Consider the following 12,978-nt stretch of genomic DNA (forward strand, 5'->3'; position numbering starts at 1 on the left):
GTGATTGAGTTGAGGGCCATAAGTCCAACTTCCTTCCTTCCAAAGCCATACTCTTTCCACTATACCATGCCCCCTTCCAGGAACTGAAGCCAAATTAAATATTTACTTGTTGGGGAGAATAATTTGATGTTCTTGTTTTATCCTTGTTCAGTAGTTTTAGATAGCTTCCCATTCTGTTCCAATTGGCATTGTAGGGTAAATAAATAGGGCTGAGTTTTTAGTTCACTATAAAGTGCAGCCAGATTTTTAAAAATTGCATGAGAAATCAGCATGTTAAAAAAAACGATAGTGGGAGACTGAAAGCTAGGAGAATCCAGTGTTTGATTGTGTCCCCGGCTGGTGACCTGTCACATTCCTTCTTTGAAACTTGGTTCTTCTGTTAAATGAGGACGTTGTACTTAATCTTTTATTTATTCATTAAGCGTTTATTGGACATGGAATAGTGATTACATTGGATGTTATATGTTTAGAGAAAATGATAAGAACTTTAATACCACCTATGTTTAACTGGGCAAAAACAATACGCCAGACACTGTCCTGGCTTGTCATTCCATTCAATTGTAATAGCAAACCTAGAGGTGGTGATTATCACTTTATTCTGTCTCTGTGAAGTTGGAGGCATTTCGCTCCAATTCCCATGAGGAAACGTAGGCTCAGAAGGTTTCAATTTCCCGAGCAGCTGAGATAGCTGAGGTCTGGGTGACCCCAGAGCCCAGACCTTAGACCCCGCACTCCTCTCCAGGTGAGCAGGAGTTGTCCTTGCCCTCTGCGAGGTCACTTCTAATGTTTATAAACAAATGCTTGCGGTACAATGTGAAAGTAAATATTTAATGACAGCACTAAAGAGGCTGTAATCTTCTTGCCTCTGTTTGAGTAGGTCTGTGGAGGTGTCTCCGATGAGCCCGTGCGTTCTGTTGGGGGCGATGGCTGATGCCTGCAGTTCCCCCTCGCCTGCCGGCTCTATTTGCTTAGCATGTGCAGGCTGAATTCTTAGGACTACTTACCTCTCTCCTGGTATTGCATTGCTCTGCTAGAGGTAAGGAACCCCATTTGTTGAGCAGTACTAGATTGACAGGCAGCAGCAAGCACCTCTGCAGCCTATTTCCCAACCTCAATTTACTCCTTTGGCCTCCTTGGCATGTTTATGAAGTCTTGTGTTCAAGTAAACTGGAGATTTGGGGTGTGCTCAGAAAGGTGTACCCCACCAGGTCCCATCAGTAGTCAAGGGGAGAGGCCACTTTCTCAAGGACCCAGCTTGCATTTGGACTTCTGAAGAACCTTGAAGAAGTCAGTCTGTTGAGACTGGGAGCCAAGCTTGTGAAGGCACTGGGAACTAATGTGAGAGCCATTTCCGGGAAATACAGTTTCTCACAAGTCTTGTCAGTTTGGAAAGCTTCAGAAATGCCAACTTGGAAAAGTTCCTGGCATTCGAACGGGGACACTGATCCTCTCAAATGACTTTTTATTCCTGGGGATCATTGTTCTTTTTACAGGAGTTATAAAAGTTACTATATATGGAGCTCTTACCGTATGTTAAGGAATATGTGCTGTACATGTATTGAAAGTCACAAAAACTCTATGAGGTACCTATTATTATCGCCTCTAATTTACAAATTTAGAAATGGGGCAAATTTAACCTCTCCAAGGTAACAACAGGATTGTTTTTTCAACTTTCCTCTCATATTTCTTTTTTCTTTTTAGCCCTAAAAGTTGAAGATACATTTTAAACAGCATTTATTTATTTATTAAAATTACATTGTGCCTCTGAGCCTAGAGAGCCACCGTTCATCAAGATGTGAGTTCATAACTATTGGGGAGACTCATGGCGTGTCGTGCTAGAGCCCTTGCAGGCCAGTGTTGTTGCCATGACATTCGATGTGTGTGACAAGCACCCTGCCTGTGAGAGCCTGAAAAGCAATAGTCAGGAGGACCTGGAAGACATTTATGCATCCATATTAGTATCGCATTGATTGCATACAGACGAACTGCTTTGATTCATGTCTTAAATGTCCCCATTTAAGCCCACCATTCTCAAGATTGGCTTTCTCTCTGTATTTAAATTTTCATCTTAAAGAATTCATCCCTTCAGTAATTGGCCAGTCCTCCTGAAGTGTTTTATTGAGATGTTTATAACATTTCAAAAACCAGTCTAATTCAGATTAGATCAGCAAATATGATTTTCTTGAAATATCCAGCGATATGGCAGAAAGACCCAGCATCAGTGGCTTCTCAAACGTCTAGCAATTGGTATTTCAGTAAAATTCTAGCACAATAATAGAGTGGGAATTTTAGGATCACCGAGTTTTTATATAATCTAGCACCGTTTTTCATTTATAGGTGAAGGAAACTAGGCCTAGGGAGGCTAAATGACTTTACCAGGCAGAGAGCTAGTTTGTACAGAGTTGCAATTTGACACTACTAATTTTGCGATAAGTTTTGATATATGGTTTCTGTACTTAATGATTGTACTAAAATAAGTATCTCTTTTAAATAAAAGGATATACCAGCATTGCATTTATAAAAATTCTGTTTGGGCGTGGTAGAAATGAACATTTCATTCAAAAAACCTCCAAACAGACCTGACTGGTGTGGCTCAGTGGGTTGGGTGACATCCCACAAACCAAAAAGTGGCCAGTTCAATTCCGGTCAGAGCTCATACCTGGGTTGTGGGCCAGGTCCCCAGTTGGGGATGTGCGAAAGACAATCGATCGATGTTTCTCTCACACATCTATGTTTCTCTCTCTTCTTTCCCCTCTCTCTAAAAATAAATTTAAAAAAAGAAAAGAAAAAGGAAAAAAAATAGCCAAACGGCCTCACGGTAGCGTATTTTAACTAATCTTTATCTGTGAATGCAACATTGCAACTGCGCTTTAAACCACAGCAGTTGTTTTTCATTAAGTTATTTCGAAATTATTTTTTAACAAGTATTTCTCAGTCTCAGTCCATAACACCGCTCCAGTGCTGTAGGGATTTATGCAAAGTTGAGTGAAACAGTCCCTCAGAGGATTTTATAATTTTACAGAGGAAATAAGACACATGGGAAACTTCAAATTCAGGGTCCTTCCAGTGTCATTCTAGAAGCGGATCCAGTTCATTTGTTTCTTAAAGTTGTCACAGGTACTTGGGTTGGTAGTTGTTCCTAAATGGACGAACAGTTTTACGAAAGTGGATGTATGGTTCTGAGCACATGGAATGTAAACATTCTTAAAGTTCCTATTTCATCACGTCGCTCCCCAACTGAAAATCCTTTTAACAGCTCTTTATTTTTGTCAATTATGCATTTATTCATACACTCATTCAAAATATATCCACTAAGTGCCTACTGTAAGCATAAAATCCAACTCTTCTTTCTGGTTTGAAATATCTCCACAGTCTAGCCTCATCATCTCTATTCCATTATGTTCAGTTTTATTGCCAGAACCTCCCCTTATGAAGCTGACTTTATATTGACTTTGGGGTCTTTCTCCAGAAGTGTGAGCTTTTCCTAAAAAGAAGCAATGTCCTTACCTTTGAACACCCAACTATAAGGGCCAGTGCTTAGTAAGTCCTTTATGAGGTTTTTCTTGAGGCTGAGAGATTTTAGAATGCAGGGTGCACGTAGGCAGGGGTTTTTTCTGTTATGCTCATTCTTGCATCCCTATCATGTAGAACAGTGCTTGGTTTAAAGTGCTTCGTACAGACCCTCTCTGTGAATGCTCTGAAATGCTCTCACCCAATATTTTTCTCTCTTTTTCTATTTAAATCTGACCTCAAAGTGCAGCCCACGTCCCATCTCTTTGGAGTCATCTTTCCCTCTTCTTACCCTACTCCCAACTCTGACAGCACTTTGAGCCTCTGCCAAACATACTGAGTTCATACTGAGTTCTGTATTGCGTTGTTCGCTCTTACGTCTTACTTTTTAATTTATTTCTTCTCCCAACTAGAGACTGAGCTTAAGAATGCGGGACCATCTTTTACATGGTTTATGATTCCTTCAGAAAGGGCATGATTGATTGACTGAGTTATTAATTAAACATTGTCACTTAGGTTGGACGGTTAAACATTTCAGGGTTTCCAGTTGCCTTTGTCCTTAATGGATGGATTCTCAAAGACCTGAGCATTTGTGTGGGTTTGTGCATACACAGAACACTAAATATTGGAGGCTTATACACCTCAAGTGCCACCCCCACCCCAAGAATAAATGCAAAGCCATTAAATAACTCCCCTCCCTTTTTTCTTTCAAGGTGAACCCCCCCCCAAAAAAGGCAGCCTTAATGGAGATCTTGGGGTTGGGGGAATTAGGAGTTAGGGGAGTGGAAATTTGGCACCATCTGCAAAGCGTTTGGGCAACTCAGCTTTCCTTTTCTGAGAGGCTGCCATGCGCATTGTCATGAATATTACTTATAGTCAAGTTACATTGGCTAAAGGCGGAATCTTTCCAACATGTGGAACTGATTTACTTGCCTTTTTCCCTCTTACCCCCTTTGAAAGCCAAAACAACAACGACACACAAAAAAACCCAATAACCCTTCTGAAGCTTTATTGCATTTAGGGAAGTGTTTCCGTCTTGTTTTGCCTGTCTTTGTTCTTCGGGTTCATATTTACCCACCACTCTCCTGGTTTTGAATGCTACAACAGGAAATCAAGTGATCAGGACTAGAAACTTTGCTTGCTGAGATTATTGCTTTAGATTTTCCCTGCTAAATCACGACTGCAAACTACTCCTTTTTGGCGGTAATTTCTTTTGAGGGGCAGAGTGGGCCAAAACAGGCAGCCCTTTGTAAAGGTGGCACTTGTCACCAACATACAACTCTCCCACATGCTTTCTTACTATTCAGGGTTCATGTTGGTTTGAAGGGTGTTAAATTACATGCCATCAGACTAAGGAATTAATAGTTTGATTCTTTTGTGAACTTGAAGTGTCCGCAAGGCCAAGTGTGTATATTTAGAGCCAAAACAGGACAGGGAAAGAAAACCGGGTGGAGGGGGCACGTTTTTTATCTTAAAGAGAAAGGATACCTTCCTCCTCTTTGCTAGCTGATTGAGTAACCAACCACAATAATGATCTGAATGATTTAATGCCTAGATTAATGGGTACACAAATGGTTATTTATGCTTACTGTGTACAATGCAGTGTGCTAAGAAATCATGGCACGGACAAAGTTAGGACCTGGAGATTCAAAAGAATGGAAGGAAATAGAGTAAAATGTAAATAGTAATTGATTTTTACTGAGTAGTCAAGCAGTAGATTTTTTTTCTCTTCTTCCTTTATATATTTTCAAATTTTCCACAGTAAACGTGCTGTTTTAATTGTATTGTAGACAGTCTTTGCTGCAGAAGTTCAGAGAAGGGTGAAGTTACCATTGGTAAGAATTTGCTAAGAATGAAGAGGGACTGGAGTCCATAAGTAGCTCTATAGATAGGTTTGCTCTCCCCCCATACCTCCATCATAGAATAACTATCATTAAGAGAATAGACTTTAAAGATTAAGAATAATAGAGTAAAATAATAATAGAGTAACTCTCAAGGCTCTTTGAGTAACTATCATAATGGTATGTGAAATACATTCTTAATTTTTTTAAAGATTTTAATTTATTTTTAGAAGGGAAGGGAGGGAGAGAAACATCAATGTGTGGTTGCCTCTCACATGCCCCCCACCGGGGACCTGGCCCACAACCCAGGCGTGTGCCCCGAGTGGGCATCGAACCAGCAACCTTTTGGTTCACAGGCTAGTACCCAATCCACTGAGCCACACTAGCTGGGGCTATTCATAATATTTTTAGTGTACTCTGTGTAAATTCATCCTCTCATTTATGATGTTAAGTGAGTTAATACATATAAAGTACCTAGTCCAAGACAGATAATGCTATATAAGCAATAATTATTACTATTTTTATACATAGCGACCTTTAAACCAGAATAAGAAACTCTGCTAGACCAGAACACAGGTACCCACTGTACCATTTGCACAAGGTCATCTATTGTTTACTGATTAGTTTTGTTTTAAATTTCTAATGTAGGCCTCTTCCTCTGCCGTGATTTTTAGTACCTCAGCATTTCCCTTTGTCATGAAACTGGAATAGCCCCGTTTCTCCCAAAGTCACTGTGGTATTCAAGGTCTAATATTTATAGTGAAGGTCAGGCATAAGCCTTTGCATTTTTTTTTTCCTCTGAAAGCTGTACAGGTGGGGATTGAATGCAGATGGTTCTTTGTAGAGTTTAGTTGTAACTCTAAAAAAGTATGTCCCCTTTTTTGAGTGTGACAACTCTTTGAAAAATGTTTGTCATTATCCATTATAAAGGAAATGCATGCTCTATTTTGAGATGGGGGGTGTGGAAGAAAGAGAATATATTTTGTATTCCTTAGTCATAGGCTGTTATTCTTTTGGTTACTTTTAAGATGATACATAAACTTGGAAGTAAGGCCAATTTTGCATCCAGATTTGGCCACCTACTTAGTAATGGTCAACTTTGGGCAAGTTAAACCTCTCAGAATGTCAGTTTCCTCATCTATGAGGACAAAGTAACTATATGAACGGTTGTTGTGAATATTAAATGAGATAATGTGTTATGAAGCACCTGAATCCATCCTGGTCTTTGATAATATACATGGCAACATTATTATATGTAATGTGTCTCTCTCTCTCACACACACACACACACACACACACATACAGAGTTAGAACAATATTTGTATATGTAAATGCTGCTTTTAATTACTAACAGTTTCAAAATTATTGTACAAAACTGTACAATGTATTCTTGACTGATGAAGAGCAATTTAATCAGCCCCCTATTATTGGACATTTAGGTTATTTTCTATTTTTCTTTTTAGTGGTAACCTTTTTAATATTTTCAGTAAACTATTTTCTTGAGCCATCTGAATTCAGAATAAACAGGTTTAGAGATTTTTAAAAATGGCTGAGATCTTTAGCACCAGATTTGTGACTTCTGAATGCAGAATGATGAGTCTCCTTAGATAATGTCATTTTCTGGACATTCCATACGTTTAACAGTGTGAAGTTACATAGTCTGGTAACATCAGACAAAGGCTAATCTGGGCAGGAGGGATCCCTTAAAACCTAGTAAAAGATTATTCATGGGGGATGCTTAGGGCAGAGTAGAGCCATGCCCATGTTTTCTTTCCTGAAACACTTAAATTAAGTTGCCTTTCATTCCCTGTGGCGTGATTGTTGGAATTTGTTTCAATGACAGCACTTTCCCTTTTGATGGTTAATGTTGGTCAGCTTCTTGAGATAACAGTGGTAATCTAGATATTCTTCCTCTTAGGGCACAATTCCTAGATCATAGGAAGAAATCCAGAGCAGAATTAAGCTATTAGTGAAGTGTCAGCCAAATTGGTTTGGGACAGAGACCTGTAAACATCAAGAGGATAATCTTTTGAATAAAAATTCAGTCCTGCATTTTCTTAGGAGAGATGAGGGAGGGAGACCTACAGAATCTCATTAAGCTTATATAAAGGTATTTATTTCTTCGCTGCAGTATTGTGTTCATTTAAATACCCAGTTCAAATTTGGCAGAGCTGTTGGAGAGTGAAGGTGGGGCCAACTGTCTGGACTGACCATCTTATTAAACACTCATGTAATTGTTCTTATTCCAGCAAAGTGGAACTCTCTTGCCATCTGTTAAGCAGGCTCAATTAAAGAGAGAGATTTGGGAGGGAAGGAGACAGGGTAGGGGAGGGGGGTAGGTGACGTGGGGACAGAGAAAGACTATGGTGCAGGCTACCTAGGGCGCGCGCGCACACACACAGGGCAGGGTGTATTTTCTTCTTTGCAGTAGAGATAGGGGGAATTGTATGCAATTGTTACATGACTCTTTTAATTTCTAACTTTATTTGAATTGAACTTCCCTTTGGGGGGAGATGGGGCAAGGCAGTGCTTAGAGAATAAAGGAACAGAATATGCAACAAGGAGATTTCACTAAATTGTGTTATATAAGTTTAGAGCATCCAGTTTGGATGAAGCTCTAATAAAGACACCTTTTTTTCTGAAAACTCAGGTTTGTGCAGTACCATTGGATGGGAAGCTGGAGAACTAAGTAATGTTATGTACTTCCAGTCTGAGGGAGCAATTAATATGTAGCCTCAGGGAGGGCCCAGGAGACCTCATCTGTGAATTCCTATGTGACTCTCAAGTTGGTACAGTCCCAATTTCATCTGGAGTACAGATTGGGGTGTTGATTTTTCTTTGAGTATTTATAATAACCCAGTTAATGGATTCTTGTCCTTTCTAAAAATACATAGTTTTAAAAACATACAAAGCCCCGGCTGGGTAGCTAAGCTGGTTAGAGCATCATCCCAATATGCCAAGGTTGCAGCCTCACTACCCGGTCTGGGCACATAAAAGAATCAACCAATGAATGCAGAAACAAATGGAACTGCAACAGCAAAAGCATACAGAAACATTTGACCAGGGTATATTTTAAAGAGACTGCTTAGAATGTACGTTTAAAGTAAATTTATTGAAGTATGGCATATATACAGAAAAATGCAGTCATAAATGTGAAACTTGATGAATTCTCACAAAAGTGAACACATCCCCGTAACCAGCACACAGATCAAGAAGTAGAGCATTTCAACATTCCAGAAGCAGCCTTTATGACCTATTCTGTTTATTCCTTCACAAAGGGTAGCACTAGTCTGATTTCTAGTAGGATATTAGTTTTGCCTCTTTTTTTGAACTTGATATAAATGAATCATGTACTTTGTCTTCTGGTATCTGGCTGCTTTCACTCAATATTATTATGTTTGTGAGCATGGTCATGTTGATGCATGGTGCAGTCATGTGTTCATTCTCATTGCCAAATATGCCATTGTGTGAATACACCACAATTATTTGTCTATCCTATTGCTGATAAACATTTGGGTATTTCCCAGGTTGGGGCTATTATGAGTAGTGCTGTTATGAACAGTTTTATGCTTTTCTTTGGCTAAACATATAAGCATGTTTCTGCTCAGTTTATAGTATACCAAGGATGGGAGCTGCTGGATCAGGGGATATGCGTATAGTTAACTTTCGAAGACACTGCCAGTTTTCCAAAGTGTGCCCAGTTCTCACAAGCATCAGAATAAGGCGTCTTGTTGTTATTGTTTTCGTTTAATGGTGGAAATAAATTTAGTTAATAAAGAGGATTTGGTGAAGTGTTTTTAGTTAAAGTAACTTTTTAAAACTCATCCATTTTATCTTTTCAGTATGTATTAAAACATATTTACTTTTCGTATTTAACGAGAGTGAGAAAGAGTCATGGGCAAAGGTGGGCAGAATCTCTGCCATTCCTTGGAGGGATTTGTACACTGAGGAGAGAGTTCAAACTCCCTCTAGGTTGTGCTCAAATTAAGAGTTCAAATTGCTGGCATTCCTTTGCTCCTCTGGGGAACGGGTATAAGGGAATGTGACAACTTGGAAATAGAATGCAGGGTGTCTACCCTCCCAGCCACCCATTCCCTAACCCTGTTACTGTAAGTAAATCATCCACAAGGACTAAAGAAGCTCATCTTTTGGGATTGTTCATCATTTTCATATTTCAGGAAAACTTCCATTTTTAGTCTCCAAGTCCTTGAGTGACCAGGAAACTTGTCACCCTGAAGTAAACAAAATGTCAGCTAGGTGTATCATTTGGAATTCTGTGCTGAAATTAAAAACAGAAGCTCCCCAAATCCTGTATTTTATTCCTTTCACAATTTCATATAGCAATAGAAAGTCATCAAAAAATGAAACTTTTGTCTGGGACTCTTAATTACTCCTGACATTGGCTATATGTATAAGATTATAACAGCACATTATATCTTACTTAAAATGAAATAGATAGGGGGAAAAAAACAATTTTTTTTTTCTACATGCAGGCATTAGGATTCCTAGATTATCTGGAACAAAAAGGCGAGGTGAATAAACTTGATAGCTTGGCTGAAAGCAATGCCTGCCTTAAACTCCAGACATAGGTTCAGACCTCAGTACTTGAATTTTTTACCTGTAAAAAAATTTCTAACTTGTGAACCACAGTTTTTAAATCTGTAAAATTGGTTTCAGATCCTCGCCCTGCCTGCTACATAGGGTTATTGTAGGGATCAAATATGACTATGTATGTGAAATTATAAACTATGAAAGTACTAAAGCTAAGCCTTGGAGAGCTGGGTTTGGCAGGCCCTGCGTTTTAAGAAAGATGAGTACTATCCATTGACCTAGAGCAGTGATTTTCAACCTTTTTCTTCTGATGGCAATTCTGCAGCACACCAGAAAATATATATTGAATATTTTGCTGATCTGACAAAAAAAAAGAATAGGTATCATTTTGATTCAGTCACACCGGATGGCTATTGTGTTGGCTGCTGTCAGGTTTTTATTTGGCAGTCTAAGGGAAAAGAGCTCAGTGCCCCTGACTATATAATCAGGTATTGCACGCTTTAAAAATTCGTGCGGCACACCAGTGTGCTTCATGCTGCACACCAGTTGAAAAGCGCTGACCTAGAGTGTGGTGAAAACTCCCTCTGTACCTTGAGATCTTGTGCATAGACTTAAGCTTGAACTTTTAACCTTGCACCAGACGCCACTGACTGACCTGTTTAGATATGAGTTACTTGTCTAGGTTCTTCAGGTTTCTCACTAACACCCCTCCCCACAGGGGAAAGGAGAAGGGCAAAAATTTTTGCTTTGGTGAGAGCCCCAAACTATTACAGGTCATCTTTCACTTCTGGAGGAGAGGTTACAAGTTTGCCTAAAATAGGCAGAATCACTACTGCTCATCTCTATAACTTCTTTCCTGCTTTTAAATTTTTCTTTTACCCACCCATGTTTATTAGGTGTAGAAAATAGAGAAGTGCTTGCAAGCCATAAAAAGACCTACATAAAAGTTTTAGCAATTGTTATTTATATGTTAGGGTAATAAGTGAGTAAAATGGGGACTGAAACAGCCACACAAACACTTTCCCCACATATATTCCTTATTACCGCTGAGAAATTCACTGTTCCTTTAACACCGGAATATCACTGCCAGAAATGAAATAAGGAATTGACCACACTCATTAAGATCCAGAGACACTACAGGAATTAGGTTAATTTTTAATAAAAGTGTTTTCTCGGTACTCAGCAGGTTTTGAAAATCAGATTCTATAAGAATATAGAATGTGGTCTGGGAATGTACATGGCAGCGGCATTGACCCAGCCTCTAAAAATGTTATTAGCTGTTTGCCAGAAAACTGGGAACTGGGAGTTGTGGGAATGGAAGTCTACAGGTTTGTAATCCCTTTCCTGAAACAGGATTTGTTTTAGGACTCAGAATGCCTCTTAATGATAAAACACCGCCAGTAAGATCTGGAGCAGAACCCTATAATCAGATGCATTAATACGTCTGCATCAAAGTAAATGAATACTCACACTAAATGGTTTAATGAAGACTATAAATACACATCAGTTAAAGTTAGGATTTACTGCCAAATAAGTTCAGGTCATGTCATATTTTACACGCAAAGCTTTTGATTTTCAGTGTCTTTTGAATTTGGGATTTCACATAAGGGATTGTTGGTCTGCATTATGTTTGAGTGTTAGCTCCTGACAGGAGTGTTTTTTCATATGGGAAGGTAGCAAATTCTTATGAGACAAGAGAGTTAGGAGCACCATATATGGAGTCACACTGCCTGGGTTCCAATTTTAGCCTTTGCCAAGTGACTTTGGGTAAATTATTTAACTTTCCAGGGTCTTACTTTTTCATTTGTGGAGCTGCAATAATTTTCTTATAAAGATTAAATAAACTTTGCATGTGAAATACGATGTGCGTATTGCATTAGGCACTCAATAAATATGCATCAGTTTCCTCATCTATGTAATGGAGATAATAAAAATGCCTGTCACAGACATGTTTTATGAGACTTAAGTAAGTAAATAGATGTAACATGCTTAGACTAGTGCCTGCCCCCTCATTAGCATTCAGCAAATAGTAGCCAGTATCACTGTTATTATCACCACTACCAGAAGTTTGTACATTTCCCATCAGAGTCATTTTTAGGAAAGAAAGAGAAAATAAATATCTGTTAAATGAATGAGTGGAGCATTAGAAAATTATGGTAATTCATAATTAGAACTTCCTAGACTGTAATTCCATCTCAATTCTCCCCCAAATTGTTTGCTTCCTCCCACCACCCCCGGCCCCCGCACCTTGATCTTCCTTCATTTGCACAGTACTTGATGAACTTGGCACTTGTCTTTCCTCATCACAACCATGCAGGTGTGTTAGGCTGTCTGGGAAGCTGTCCCAGATACTGACAAACCCTTGGCAATAAGATAGAAAGGCAAAGGGGAAATTTTGGCTGACGTCCCCAGGTCTGACTCCTTACTCATCTGGAGAGTTCCAGAGGTATCTTTAAAGTTTTAGGATAAATGATGAGACTGCTGCCCCCGCCCCCGCCCCGGGCCTCTACCAGATACATATCTTGGATTCTCATTTTTTCTTTTGTTGTTTGTTAATCTCTTGTGATTGAGTAGTAATGGCAGGTTTTGATAAAGGCCTAAGTCTACAGAAATGTTTTCAATGCAGGCAATGTATGGAGGAATGGGTACTAGCGAGGCAGTGGAAGAATGTGTGCTTGTGTGTCACAGTTTGGACTAATGTCTTGGCACGGCTGTCATATTTCCTGGCATGTAAGAACTGGATCTTCTCTTAAGGCCGTGCATAGTTGGCAAGCCCTGTTATGTTACTCTCCCGAGGGGGTGCTTAGGTAACGAAGGTGATGGATAATATTGTGTAGGTACAGGTTGGACAGGGACATGAGAGACTATGGAAAGAATCCCTTTTAAAGAGCTTTATTACACTGGATGTTAGTGTCTGTAAACAATTACAGCATTCAGGGAGTTCAGGATTTAAATGAGAAACACAACTTTGTCAGATTATACTGGTCGGATAAAATGGCATGGGCTCCGGAAATCTGTAATTAAGTGTATTTTTGAAAATGAAAAATATAGTGTAACATCTGGTTTATTTCACTAC

General features: G+C 39.2%; 1 protein-coding gene across 1 annotated transcript in view; it reads left to right on the top strand.

Annotated features, from left to right (window-relative positions):
* Positions 1-12,978, top strand: part of CACHD1 (cache domain containing 1) — a 205,165-nt gene that overhangs the window by 66,907 nt on the left and 125,280 nt on the right. The window lies entirely within an intron of this gene.

The sequence above is a fragment of the Pteronotus mesoamericanus genome, unplaced genomic scaffold, assembly GCF_021234165.1.
Source record: "Pteronotus mesoamericanus isolate MK-2021 breed Mesoamerican mustached bat unplaced genomic scaffold, CSHL_Meso_final contig_105, whole genome shotgun sequence".
In the NCBI taxonomy this organism is placed as follows: domain Eukaryota; kingdom Metazoa; phylum Chordata; class Mammalia; order Chiroptera; family Mormoopidae; genus Pteronotus; species Pteronotus mesoamericanus.